Source organism: Armigeres subalbatus, chromosome 2 (assembly GCF_024139115.2).
Source record: "Armigeres subalbatus isolate Guangzhou_Male chromosome 2, GZ_Asu_2, whole genome shotgun sequence".
Taxonomy (NCBI): domain Eukaryota; kingdom Metazoa; phylum Arthropoda; class Insecta; order Diptera; family Culicidae; genus Armigeres; species Armigeres subalbatus.
The window spans coordinates 264523859-264539275 of record NC_085140.1 but is presented as its reverse complement, the minus strand read 5'-3'; the positions used below and the strand labels follow the sequence as shown (position 1 = coordinate 264539275).

Sequence of the window (15417 nt, the reverse complement as noted above, 5' to 3'; positions counted from 1 at the left end):
ACTGGAATGTTAGAAAAAATCCGTAGATACAAACTTTCTGAAGGAATATTAGGAGCTAAAAATTAAGAGCTAAAAAAACAAAATTTGAAGATATTTTTTAAAGATTTTTTAAGGATTTCTTAACGATTTTCTGTAGAATCTATGGAAGAATTACGGGAGTGTAGTGGGAGGTTTATGTACAGGAATTCCATGTAATTTTCCAAGGTGTTTCTATAGAGTACACGAGGAAATTTATTAAGAGTACTTGAATGAAACTCTGTACCCTAGAGGAAATTCCTGAAAAAAAAACCTGGAGGAACATACCGATGAAGTCCTGACTAAAGAAACGGATGAAATCCTGGAAGAATTTGTTGGAACTTAATGGAAGAACTTCCGAAAGTATTCCTGGAGGAACTTCCGCAGAAATTTCTGTAGGTACTTCAGGAGGAATACCTGGAAGAACTTCTGGAGCAATTCCTGGAGGAGCTTCCGCAGAAATTACTGGAGGAACTTCCTGAGGAATTCTAGGAAGAACTCCCAGAGGAATTCCTGGAGGAACTACTGGAGGAACTTTCGGAAAAATTGCTGGAAGAACTTCCGGAGCAATTCTTGGAGGAATTCCTGGAAGAACTTCTGGAGCAATGTTTGCAGGATTTACTGGAAGTTTCTGGAGGAACTTCCGCAGAATGTATTGGAGGAACTTACGTAGGAATTCCTGGAGGAACTTCCGCAAAAATTCCTGAAAAAACTTCCGCAGAAATTTCTGGAAGAATTTCCGGAGGAATCCTTGGAGGAACTATCCGAGGAATTTTCTGGAGGACTTCTGGAAGTATTCTTGGAGGAACTTGTGCAGCAAATCCTAGAGGAAGTTCTACAGGAATTCTATGAGGATCTTCTGCTGGAACTCCTGGAGGAACCTTCCTAGACGAACTGCCGAAGGAACTCCTGGAGGACCTTCGGGAGCAATTAATGGAGGAACTTCCGCAGAAAATACTGGAGGAACTTCATGAGGACTTCTAGGAGGAACTTCCAGAGAAATTCCTGGAGGAACTATCGCAGGAATTCCTGGAGGAACTAGCGGAGGAATTCCTGGAGGAACTTCCGGATAAATTCCTGGAAGAACTTCCAGCGCAATTCCTGGAAAAAATCCTGGAGAAACTTCCGCAGGATTTCCTGGAGGAACTTCCGTAGGAATTCCTGAAGGAACTTCTTGAGGAATTCTAGGAGGAACTTCCAGAGAAATTCCTGGAGGAACTTGTGGAGAAATTCCTGGAGGACCTTTGGGAGCAATTCCTGGAGGAACTTCCGCAAAAATTACTGGAGGAAATTCCAGAGGAATTCCTGAAGGAACTTCCAGGAAATACTGGAGGAACTTCCTGAGTAATTCTAGGAGGAACTTCCAGAGAAGTTCCTGGAGGAACTACCGCAGGAATTCCTGGAGGAACTACCAGAGGAATTCCTGGAGGAACTCAAGGAGAAATTCCTGGAAGAACTTCCAGAGCATTTCCTGGAAGAACTTCGAGAGGAATTCCTGGAAGAACTTCTGGAGCAATTCCTGGAGGAAGAACTTCAGCAGGAATTTCTGGAGGTAATTCCGCAGGATTTCCTGAAGGAACTTCGGTAGGAATTCCTGGTGGAACCGCCGCAGAAATTACTGAAAGAACTTCCGCAGAAATTTCTGGAAGAATGTCCGGAGGAATCCTTGAAGGAACTATCCGAGGAATTTTCTGAAGGACTTCTGGAGGTATTCTTGGAGGAACTTCTGCAGCAAATCCTAGAGGAAGTTTTACAGGAATTCTATGAGGATCATCCGCTGGAACTCCACAGGAATTTCTGGAGGAACTTCCAAAGGAACTCCTGGAGCAACATAGAGGATCTTCCTGAAAAATTCCTGAACGAGCTTCCGGAGCAACTCCTGGAAGGAATTCTTGGAAGAGCTACCGTAGGAATCTCTAGAGGAACTTTCACAGGAATTCCTCAAGGAACTTCCGCAGAAATTACTCAAGGAACTTCCTAAGGAATTCTTGGAGGATTAACCGGAGATTCCTGGAGAAACTTCCGGAGAAATTCTCGGAGGAATTTCTGGAGCAATTCCTGGAGGAACTTCTGCAGGAATTCCAATTTTAAAAATTTTAAAATTTTAATTTATTTTAAATCCCTAATTTTTAAAATTTTTAAATTTCAAAATTTTTAAACCTTCAAAAAATAAAATTTAAAATTTTTAAAATTTTTAAATTTTTAAATTTTAAAAGTTTTAAATTTTTAAATTAATAAATTTTCTAATTTTGAAGTTCTCAATTTTTAAAATTTTTGAATTTGTTGATTTTTGAAGTTCTAATGTTATTATTTTTTTTATTAAACTTTCAAAATTTTAAAATAAAAAATTATTTTTTTTTAAACTTTAAATTTTTAAATGTATGAATTTTCAAATCTGCAAAATTTTAAGTTTTCAACATTTGAAATTTAAAATTTATTATTAAATTTTCAAATTATTTTTTTTACATTTTTAAATTTTTGATTTTTTGTGTTTTCGAACTGAAATTAGCAATTTAATAAATTTATTAACTTCTCAAATGTTTAAATTGGACTATCATTCATCTTCAGCTCTTAATTTTAGTTTTTCATGTTTAATTTATAACGTTCGATTTGAAATTTCTTATATTTAATTTCCTGTATTTATTTTCGATTTCTAATATTTTTCCTAATTTTATCAACTTATTATTTTACTAGCGTAAAATAGCCATTTGGCATTCACTCCTCTACTGCTAGTTGCCGCACTATTCATTCCCTTTATTCTTCTGTTAATTAATTATTAACTGATCAGTATCAACGGAAATAGTTTTTTTTTTTCATCCCTTGGAGCTTTGAAAGCCTCACCTGCTTCGACTCTGATCCGTTCAAAGTGCTCTATCAGCTTCATCTTGGATGGGACCTCAACCGGCATCCTCCTCCAACATCCAGCATGCTTTCAAGAAAAGGGGACATGATCCCGACAGTTTCCACTTCCGAGAAACGCCGAAAATTTTGTTTCTGTCAATAATAACATCACGTACAAATATCCGTCTGGTGATCAGAAACATTATCGATCAGCAACTTACCTGCTCAATTTAATTTTCAAATGCCGATTCACCATGGGTAGGAACGAATCTGCAGAATCTTCGCATCCTCTCCATTATGTGCTTTTTCATCGCTCCACTGCATCCTTTGTTTGCGGTTCACATTCAAAAAGGACTTCTGAAAATTGTTTTGAAAATGTTTACCCAAAGTAGGAGTTAAACGTCAAGCAAAACTCACCCAGTGAAAGATTTGTTCAATCCGTGACGGACACTGTTTTCAAATTTATTCAAACACTATATTTATACCGAAAAAGTAATTCAATTGCTGAATTAAACAAATGACACTTCACGAAAACAATTTCTCGATGCGAGTGGAACGGAGAAAAAATTGGACTGACGGTTAGCGGGAAGCTTGCTTTGTTGACATGCTGTTCCATGTTTTATGAAGTGATATCACTAATTATGGTGTAATATTACGCTGATTTCTTGTTTTTGCCTATTTTGGGTGTAACATTAAATTTTATTTTGGGAGAGCATGATGTGCATCATTTAGGATGTATTGAAATACGTTATTAGATAGGTAATTTTATGTTGAATGCATGTAACTGAAAAATGATTTTTCTCGTTCCAGTAATACAGTGAAAAATGTAATAAAGAGTCAATGTGACGTAAAACTACGTAAAATCACTTATTACGTCAATTTTTAAGGTACGTTTCAGCAAGTTACATCACCGCATATTAATATTTTTTTTGCTGTGAAGTGATTGAACAGCAGCGGCGTAGGAAGAGCAAGCGTGTGCACACAATTTTTGATGAATGGTGTAAGCTTGTTCGATCCAGGTATTTTAGATCTATCAACTTCTTGGAGTGCTTTGCATATGTCACGTACTCCAAAAACATTCAACGGAATGTTAAGATCGAACTCCCGCAGACCATTCAAGTATCCTTCAGACAAAGGCGGTGAGTTATTACTTAACATATCTTGAAAGAATGGCGAGAAAAGGTTGAAACTTCGAGATAGTTTACTGTTTGAGGAATCCCACGAATAGTCGTTCGATTTCGCAAATAAGACCAAAACTGCTTAGGGTCGTCCTTGAAGTCGCTCTCAAGTCGGGAAATGTACGATCGAAAGCGAGAGAAGCGAGAAAGAGATTTAAATTGGCATTCTTAGTCACGCACCACTGCCTTTCGGTCGATGCTTTTCGATTGAAAATATTTTCTTCATAATGGAAATCGGCCCAGCATGTTCCTGCAAGTCCCTAAGGACACTCCTCACGGAATCCAAGTTTCAAAGTGCTCGCGTTTCCGGGGGCACACCACTCGATACGGAGACGGCGCCCAACTGTCATTTTTGTTTATTTAGCTTTGCTGCGAAAACGCAAGCACTTTGAAACATGGATTCTGTCAGGAGTGCCCCTAATGCCCCTAAAGCCCTTGCATATTATGTGCAATGGACATATTGGGTTGATTCTGATTGGAAACCAGTTTCTATGGTCATGACATACTGGGTTGATCTCCGTTATGAAGTTCTTCTGAATCGGTAAATTTTATTCATATTAAATTTGGTAAATCGAAATTTCCTACATTTTAAATTAAAACATCTGTTCTCCAGTTGATCTTCTTCGTCTTCAATGGCTCTACATTCTAACTGGAACTTGGCCTGTTTTTTAACTTAGTATTTTATTAGCATTTCCTCAGTTATTAATTGAAAGCTTTTTTATTCCCGTCATTACATGAGTATGTATCTTGTGTGGAAAATAGCATCGAGAATGTTTCAAACCCGAAAACATCGTAGAATGGAGCGATAATCGAATTTGCCATCTATGGATTTGCTGGAATTCTTTGCTCGCAAGGCTACTGGAGACCCACTCCAGCTGATGTAGCAGAAGAAAATCGGGATCTGTGTTGTATACTAGGGTGGTTCAAAAATCGATTTTGCTCCACAGTGCTCATCTGATTCTTTACCATGTTCTGAGTGTCCTCTGAAAATTTGAGCTCATTTGGATTAAAACTGATTTAGCCCAAGCCGTTTCAAGTTTGCATGCAATTTAGTATGGGGGACATTATTTTTTCACTAGTCGACCCAGCAGACGTTGTCCTGCATAGTAGGCGAAAATGTGCGTTCTGAGCTGCCCATGCGAAATTTCTATACGAGTCTTAGTTTTAGTTTTTCACGATTAACTCAACTTTACTCGTGATTTTAGCTTTAGGAAAAATCATATAAACCTGTCGAAAACTATGGCGAACATATTTGCTGAAGGAATGAAGAAAATCCATCCAGCCATTTTTGAGTTATGCGGATACGAACACAGACCATTTCATTTTTATTATATAGATTATACTGTTAATGACGTTCCCCATCAAGCGCAGGTTAAAAGAAAACCTACATAGCTTGAAGGAACCCGGGCAGAAGCCATGAACAGATTAACAAAACATGATATGGACTTGATTGATATAAGATATAAAAGAGCAGGCAAGAATATCACAAATTTGCACCGAAATATCATTTCAATATCAAGATATGTTATGGATAAGAACAAGCCAATAGCACATGATATTGATTACTTCTTACAAATAGCATAAGTTGATCTCCTCAAGATATTTTAGTGCAAAATTTTGAGATTGTCGTCTGATCTTTTATCTCTTATATCAATCATGTCCATATCTCATTTTGATATCTTATCAAGATTTGATATTATTGAGCTATTTTCGTCTGCTCGGGAATACTCAACAGCTTTCACCCAATGGAAAACGGAATGTTGAATAATCGCCCCAATAATTAGTAATCGATTTTAGGACAGGTTGCGAATCTTTAGTCATGATCGTTAAACTTATTTGAGGGCATCACTGAAATGTGCAGTGCAACATAGTAGCCTGAATTTGTGTGTGCTATCTTTCGCGCCACGAGCAGCAATGTTGCCTGTTGATGAGTTATGCAATTAGCTCCAGAAAACCACGGTATAGATTAAATTCGATTACTAATTATTGGAACGATTAATTGAGATGCGGTTTTCACTGAGTGAAAGCTGTTGAGTATTCCTTTTAGCTATGTAGGTTTTCTTTTAACATGCGCTTGATGGGGAAGTGTCATTAACAGTATAATGAAAAAAAAAATCCCCATACTAATTTGCATGCAAACTTGAAACGGCTTGTGCTAAATCAGTTTTAATCCAAATGAGCTCAAATTTTCAGAGGACACTCAGAACATGATAAAGAATCAGATGAGCGCTGTGGAGCAAAATCATTTTTTTGAACCACCCTATTGTATACTCTAGCTGGTCCAGCAAAAACAAATAAGGCTAATGAGGATTCCTAAAAAAACAACTAACTAGCAAACTACAAGAAACTAGATGAGGTGGTTAAGACAACTGTGAAAGAATTGTGAAAATCGCCTAGGAGACGCCCGGGAACCTGCTGTTTGAAATCATGATTCTACAGATTTCTTGATCGCAGTATTCGACATGTTAATCAAGAACATGTATTTCCCAACATACAATTAGGTTCAGATTTCTCATAATACAAGTATCATACAAATGCTTGCACGCTTGTTTATTTATTTAAAGAAACAGGTGTGATGCAATTTGCATCAAAAACTTAGTCACAAGATGAATCATCGCATAATGTACCATGTACCATGCGTCTCCATATGCCTCTATGCTTGCTGAACAGCTTAAAGAATCCTTACCTATCGTTTCCCCTGGGTAGGGTGACCATATGGTATCCTAAAGGAGGACTTGTCCTTCTTTTTCATTAGAAATCAGATATCTTCTTTTTCTGCCGTAATCTGAGAAAGTGACGTAGGCGCCAAATTACAACATGTATGTTTTCCATTTTTTTGTTAAAGAGCTCGATGAGTACTACTAGTTAACACTATAAATGGCGTATACCTCATTTACATTACGTACTCATACCTTTTTATATTACGACAGTTTTGCGTAAAAATGTCTTTCTTTTGAATATTTTGAAAAAAAAACAGTTGCATGAATATTTTTTCTGAAGATATTTCGGTTTAACCCTTATGTGAGTGACGGGGTACCCGGGTACCCATTCTGATATTGAAACATAAATAACTTGTTGTAGGTAAGCTCAAATACTATGAAACTTTCTGACATTTGAGGTCAAGGTTGCCATTGGAGCACTTATTAGGGGTCGAAAACTATTTATTCCCCTTAAACGGGTGACGGGGTATCCGGGTACCCAATCATATAACAGTGGGCCTGTATATTTATATGAGTATTTGATTATATGCATTTTTGCGTATGTCACTGGGCCAAAGGGTGTGCAAGTGCATGAGTGTATTTTTGGAGGTGTGTGTGTGTTTTAGAGGCCACCGGATGGCCACCTGGAAGATCCGGAACATCCGTAAAAATGGTCAATTCGTAAATTCCATCGTAAAGCGACGAGATTTTTTTAGAATTATTTTCTGCCAAACCCTGAGTATGGATTTGATGCTTTGACCCACATATTGACCATTGTGTCCACTGGGTGGTCCTCTGGAAGATCCGGAATATCCGTAAAAATTGTCAATTCGTAAATTCCATCGTCAAGCGACGGGATTTTTTTAAAGCCATTTTTGCCGAATCCTGAGTATGGAATTGATGTTTTAACCCACATACGGACCATTGTGTCCACTGGGTGGCCCCCTGAAGATTCAGAGCATCCGTTAAAATGTTCATTCGTAAATTCCATCGTACAGCAACGGGATATTTTAAGAATTATTTTCTGCCGAACCCTGAGTATGGAATTGATGCGTTGACCCACATACGAACCATTATGTCCACTGGGTGGTCCCCTGGAGGATCCGAAACATCCGTAAAAATGGTTAATTCGTTAATTCCAGGGGGAGAAGGCGGAGCACTGAATCCCTACCCCGACATGTGCGACATCTGGATTTGGTTCTAAAATGTTAACAACAGTGTTAATTCTCTACCACCTTTTTGTTATGGCGAGGCAATTTTTATGCAACCTTTGTTTTCGATATTTTATCAAAATTTAACAATCATGCAGCAATATAACGATGTGGTATGCTTGAGATACCTACTTGATTATAGGGACTCGAAAAAGAATTTATTTGCAGTAACTAACCGAATATAAAAATGTTCGGATTAACGGTTGCGCCCTAACTCTGGTTCTAAGCTTCGATGCAGAGTACACGAGCTTTGTTCGCCAGTGACAGGCGTATCGAGCCCTTGATTAATTCCATCGTACAGCTACGGGATTTTTTTAGAATTATTTTTTGCCGAACATCCGTAAAAATAGTCATTCGTAAATTCCATTTTGAAGAGACGGGATTTTTTATCACCCCTTTTCTGCCGAACCCTCAGTATGAAATTGATGCTCTGACCCACATGCGAACCATTGTGGCTACTGGGTGGTTCCCTGGAAGATACGGAACATCCGTCGAAATGGTCAATTAGTAAATTTCATCGTGATGCGTCAGGTTTTATTATAAACCATTTTCTGTCAAACGCTTAGCATGAAATTAATACTTTGACCCACAAACGGACCATTGTGCCCTGTGGGAGGTCCCCTGGTAACTGAAGCGACGTCATTTTTATAAAACCAATGTTTGCCGAGCCATGTGGGTCAAATCCATACTTAGAGTTCGACAGAAAATGGTTTAAAAAAAAAATCTCACCGCTTCAGAAGGGAATAACCGAATTGACCGTTTTTACGGATGTTCCGGATCTTCCAGGGATTTCATACTCAGGGTTAGGCAGAAAATGGTTCTAAAAAATCCCGTCGCTTACGGAGGCAAAGAGCAGTCGCCATCATATGTCTAGAATGGAAATGAAATCTAATAAAAATCTAATCTGAATAGTTTTGAAATTTTTCAGTTGAGCACTTTGTAGATTGGTCATACAGTTAAGAAAAAATCTCCACTGGTCTGCTGAGCATCTTGTGATCGATCCTGATAGCACCTTATGTTGGGTTAGTTATCTATTACTATAATTAGTATGCGATGATTCCTGTAAAAATTCTGTGGAACATCGTTGAAAAGGCTAGCATAATAATTTTCAACATTTTTTCACTGTTGATTTAAAGTCTCTTATTATACAAATGGTGCTTTTTGTTTATAACTGGAAAGTGCTTAATACAGGCTATCAAGAAAGTCGGAAATGTTCCATCTGGAGATGTAATGTTAAGAAAGTAGAAGAAGATGACGAAATTGCCACAACTTTCAAATTCTTCTTCCAAAAACTTTAGTCTACAAAGTTCTAACAAATATATTATTCTTAATTGGGGGGTCCCGTAGCGTAGTTGGCTACACGTTCGCCTTTCAAGCGAATGGTCATGGGTTCGATTCCCAGCCCCTCCACCAAAACCCTCGTCAGTCGCCGGATGCGCAGCCTATGCGGTGGCGTATTGGGGCGCACGCCTCACCGTGTCACGGCTGCCTGATGACGACTGACAACTTGTTCTTCTCGGAGGCATTCCTCCAACGTTACACGGATAAATGGCAACCGGACAATGCAACGATCATTGGGTACACGACATGGACAAAACGAACACAATGGACTCACGACGAGATGGACCGGTAACGACAACAACAATGAATAATGGAAAAATCTAAAAATAGAATCTGTGTGGATTCTGGCTGCAGAATACCACAGTAGATCTCGGCACAGTGGCGGTTAAGTAACACAGAGTGCCTACCAAATAGATAAAGAAATAAAAAAATATATTATTCTTAATCATATTTAAAAAAATAAAATCGATCGATGTTTTCTTTTAATATCCTATTGAACCAATCATCCTCTTTTACGCTACGATTCACGTGAATTGTCCTCCTTTGTAAAAAATTAATATGGTCAGGTCACCCTACCCCTGGGAGGCCCATTTTTGCCTGAAAATCACTCATGAGAACATTCAAATTTAATAACTTTGTATTTTAACTTATCATAACATGCTATAACGCAAACATGCAAGTGACTTCAATACCATTAAAGTGATGATCCCTTTCCTACTTTGTGACCAATGATTCTAGAAATTTCCCCAATCAAACAAAAAACGCGTGGGGTCGGCCTAGGATGTGGTGGGGTTCAGCAGTGGGCTCTGTTGAACTTCTATAAAAAGCTGCATGTGTCCGCAAGCAGGCCCTATCAAAGCGACTGTGTGCCGCTCAAAGCGCGCTAGTTTAATTCTGATGTTGAGTGGGACTTTAAACAAATTTGACCCGACTGATCAAGCGTCTGTTCACCAAGGAGGTGCGGCTCCAACAGCGTCTGTTCTGGCATCCAGCGGCAGAGTATGAAATGCTATTCCCCGGAAGCTATACCTAAGATGGCAGCCCCATCCCGGTGGACAGGGAACCTTGGGCCAACAACGACGCCATGGTCTCGGAGAAATAAGCGAAAACGGAGAGCTGTTCGCAGAATTCTGTGGTAATAATGACATGGTGATTGGGGGATCGCTTTTCCCTCATCGACCGGTTCACGAGTTCACGTGGGTCTCCCGTGACGGCTTTACAGAAAATCAAATCGACTACATCTGCATCAGCCGAAAATGGAAACGGAGCCTTCTTGTACGGAATAAACGTAGTGCCCATATCGCGTCTGATCATTACCTCCTCATCGGCAAAATCTGCCTGCGCATTGCGCGGATTCGTCGGCAGAAGGAGAGAGTTGGAAGATTGGTTCAACACATGCCGATTGGAAGATGCCACGGTGAAACGATCCTTCCTTGAAGAACTGGAGACGTGTGCTGCAGATATTCCGGAAGGTTGCAGCGTGGAAGACCAATGGACCGCCATCAAGAATGCCTTCATCGCCACCAGCGAGAATAATCTGGGCGAACTGCGCACCCAGAGAAAACAATGGATCATCGATGAGACCTGGAGGAAGATAGAAGAGCGAAGAGAAGCCAAAGCCGCGATAGAGTGATCCAGTCCAGTCAGAGGAGCCAAAGTCTTAGCCCGTCAACGATACTCGGCGCTGGACAAGGAAGTAAAACGCTCATGTCAACGGCTCGTCGACGACGGGACAAGCAAGCGTGGGTGGACTCTCTGGTCGACGAAGGAGAGAGAGCCGCCGCAACCGGGGACATTCGCCTCCTCTCCGATATCTCACGACGCGTAAGCGGGGCAAAGATGAATCCAACGATACCTGTGAAAGACGCGAATAATCAGTTATTGACCCACCCAACTGACCAGCTGAAACGCTGGTTCGAGCACTTCGAACAACTTTTTCAAGTGCCAGGCAGGCCAACACCCCCTCGGCATGATCTGCCTTGGATCAGACGTATAACACGCGTCAATACCGAAGCTCCATCACTGCTAGAGATTCCAACAGCCATCCAAAGCATGAAATCGGAATAAAGCCAGAGATCTACCGCATATTAGCCAAGAAGCTCAAAGCTGACCCCATGACATCCGCTCAACTACTGCGTCGTATATTTCTTAATATCTGGGACACCGCAACTTTTCCGGTCGACTAGATGCAAGGTATCTTAGTTAAGGTATCCAAAAAGGGTTACCTGGGTTGCTGTGTCCCGTCTGCAAAATTCTACGCAAAGTTATTCTAGCCCGGATTCAGGGAAAGACCGCTGCGACTCACTGGCGGCAGCAGCCTGCATTCCGTGCAGCAAGATCCTGTGTGGACCAGCGGTGCAATTTATCAACAATGCTTGCTGAGTGTGATTCTTTTGTTTTGTATTTTTCTCTGCTCCTCTTTGCCTATGACGGTGCCTTTCAGTCAGAACGACAAAGCAGGAGTAGCTTAGCAAACTCGGTTAGCCAACAGCGGGCTGAAGCTGATGATCATTCGGCACAAATTTCCTGTCATTGTCTTTCAAGTGATAGTATTCACCCATGCATTTATATAGGGCCGTCGCATTCACACAGCAGCGAGTGAACTGAATAGACTGTCAAAGCGGGCTGCGTGTGCAATGAGAAGAGAAATCTTTTGTTTACTTTATCTTTGATTGTTGCTGCTAACCATTTTCAGTTTTCACTGCTAGGAAGTGAGTGTGAAGAGGTAATGGTATCAATATCCAACAAATTTCAGTCACTGAGATTGAGAATTCGCACCCCTGGTGTGGACCATATTGCCAAGCTTCTCTTCCAATTTCACAGTAGCCAGGCAATCAGTGGACAATGTTGAAAGCTTCCAATAGCCAAATAGCGTCAGACGGCGGTACCAAGATCGACATAAGCGCACGGATTAAGAAAGCAAGGGCTGCCTTTGCGAGTTTAAGAAATATTTGAAAAACAGGCAGATAAGTGAACGCACCAAAATACGAATTTTCAACTTCTACGTGAAATCTGTGCTGTTATACGGGGCGAAATATGGTGTGTATCAGTGGTGAACATTCATCGGCTGCAGGTATTCATCAACAGATGCCTGCGGTATATAATTCGGGCCTGGTGGCCTCACAACTGGATCGTAAACAACGAGCTTCATCGTCGTTGTCATCAGAGGCCGATAGCAACAGAAATTCGGGATCGAAAGTGGGGCTGGGTCGGCCACACTCTACGTAGGGGCGGAAACGAAATCTGTAAACAAACATTAGACTGGAACCCAAGACATCGCAGCAGAGGAAGACCCAGTGGCTCATGGCGGCGAAGCCTCAATAAAGAAATAAAAGAAGTCGAACGAAATCTAACCTGGCAACAGGTTAAAGCAATACTGCCGTAATCCGAGAAAGTGACGTAACAGCTAAATTACAACATGCAAATCAGTACTTCGTTCAGTTGTGTTGCTACATTGCAACAAATGTCCAACAAAATAATTTCCAATTTGATACAAAATCGTTGCAATCTTCTATTGCAACGATTAACTCCTTGTACCTAGTATAAAATAGGTTAAGTTTAGTTTGATTGAAAACATTGTAATTCCAAGGTTCAATTCACAGAGGAAAAATGCTAACTGCCAGAGGCTGAAATGTAATTAATAACTAAAAGCGTAACATAGCAAATAAGGATGATAGTGTTAAGAAACACGGAACACCTAGTCTAAGAGATGAATGCATGTATTAGATAATTAGCAAATAAAATTAGTTAAAAAAAAAACTGCAGAAATGCTCAATAATATTGATAATACAATTCACGTTTTAAAAAGTGGCGCCAGAAACGCCTTTTAGCTGGCAGCTTTCAGAGAACAACCACGTGTCGTCAATCAGCATTCTGGCACAAACAGCGTGTGGAGGCGCGTAGCATTTGTAGGTTGCCTTGTATCCAAATGTGGAACATTTCGGCATTTCTATCTTCCTATTTATTATTTCAACACAAGTTTCGGTCTAGTTTTTTACCTCACATCAACCACCATACATGAGGAATACCCAAAAGACGTTAAGAGACCTCTTTCCCTATAATGCAATAAGTTGAAAGCTATAGATTTGTTTTGTTATTGAATTTCGTTAACAAAGCTTCTCACATACTATAGTACTGGATAGAAGAGATTCACTGGAAGTTTTTCTCGTTTCAAAGTTCAGCTTTGTCATTTCAAATGATTCCGTAAAAGATCGAGTGAACATATAGAAGTGTGTTGACAACCTCCTTGGTTTGTTATGGCACGTAAATTGCAAAATTCTTTACAGTTACTTTCTAAAACCGTTGGCTATCATTTCCGACCTAAAACATAAAACGAATTTAATGAAAATGTACGTCAGCAATCTTTCTTCTTTTGCTACCAATCGGAAACCAAAGCCAGCAGAAATGACGATGCGGAAGCTCATTGCAAGCGCAAATTGGCACTGCGCATGGGCAATGAAGAAAAGTCTATCCTCGATGCGGGATAACGGTTATTGGTCGTTTCTCCGCCTTTCGTCGGCTGACTTGCCAGGACCGCTTTGTAGAAGCGGTCAAGTATCACAGAAAAAAACGAAATGACAGCCTAACCGACGATGACCAACCAATGGCGATGGGAGTGGATGTGGCAGCGCGGATCTGTGGCATTTCATTCGGGTCGTGGGGCGCTTGGCCTGATGGAGACCAATTTCAGCTCGTTTAATGGTAATTTGCAAACATTCGACTGGGCCAATCTGAGAACGTTTGACCTCGAGCATCGTAGCTTCTATTAGCGTTGATTATTTTTCCCGCCTTGTTCTGACGAGAGGAAATGTTGAAATGAATGTGAGTTCGAGCCGGTTCTAGCTTACGGTGCACAATTAGAACCCGTTCAAATGGAACATTGAGTGTTCAGAAATTAAATTAGCATTAGTTTTAATGTAGGATGTTTTCGAAAACTGGAAGTACCTTATAACTAATCTTATATCATGAAAAAGACTTGGTGAGAGATAAGCAATTACAAATGGAGCTCTGATGTTAATGACATGTTCTCAGCTCACTTGAATGTTCAAAATATGCCAACAACGTTTATCGTTGAATGAAATGTAGGTTAGGGGCATTATGCCATCCGTGTTTATTCAAATGATTTGCGTCGTGATTGGCATTGACATTTTTTTTTGACTGTTGCTATTATCGTATGAAAGTCGGAGAGTAACTGAATGGAAAAACAAAACCTAGGAAAAACGGAAAAATTGACAAACGAATGAAATTCAGATTGAGTTTTATTGACTGTCCATTACCAATTTTGCACTGCTACAAGTTCAATCATTATATACGTTCTACTCCAAAATGGGAGGAAAGAATGGTTTGTCAAATTGTTCTTTAGCTCGGTGTTGGTTGAAAATGGAAAATTGATGCAACAATGAATCAATTATGATAGGACTTCTTCGTAAATCCCTAATGAGTGTTGAAGTAATCCTAGATACAATATATTGGCGAATCAGAAAACTACTTTCCTGTCTGCACCTATTCATGCCGTAGCCGATGTGAAAAAAAGATGCCTTTGTTGTTATCAGACCGTAAAGCAATGATTGTTTTTCTCAGTTCGAAACTTTTCTACATCCACAAAGGCCTAGTAGATCAAGTTCGAGCCTTTGCGGGAGAAGTTTTTCATCCGTTTTCGATCAAAGAATATTAAGTATAGACGAAGAGGGCAAGGTCCGAGAAAGTTGAAGAGTGACGACTAGGCTGCTAATTTAAACTGAAAATGCAGTTGATTCGCAAAACAACAGACCCTATCAAAGGTACAACTTCCGCTTTTGATTTATACTTCATTCTGATTGCTGAATCTCATTTTGTTGAGGTTTGCACAATAGAATAATGCTGATATCATAATTGGCCAGCAGCTCAAATTCAAATTTTTGTTCGGTTCGAGCTTTGCCGCTCGCTTGCTCTACCTTTTTATTCTGCACTTCATTGCTGTGCTCTCATCCTGTTTTAAAAGTCGGTAAATGCCAATAAATCAGATAAAGTCATGGACAGTGATAAAAAATTTCTCCAATTAAAATTCTACACTGTCTTGAGAACTAATTACACTGGACGACAAAATCAGAAACAAAAAAAAAACAAGTTTGTGTTTGCGATGCTTATCTGTTG

The 15417-nt window shown here is 39.9% G+C and overlaps 1 long non-coding RNA gene across 1 annotated transcript; it reads right to left on the bottom strand.

Moving 5' to 3' along the window:
- Positions 1-2557: 2557 nt before the first annotated feature.
- LOC134216280 (uncharacterized) lies at positions 2558-3786 on the bottom strand. Its single transcript, XR_009980590.1, has 3 exons — positions 3274-3786; positions 3078-3213; positions 2558-3009 (listed from the first exon to the last, which is right to left on the bottom strand). It is a non-coding gene; the product is annotated as an uncharacterized LOC134216280 (long non-coding RNA).
- Positions 3787-15417: the final 11631 nt, after the last annotated feature.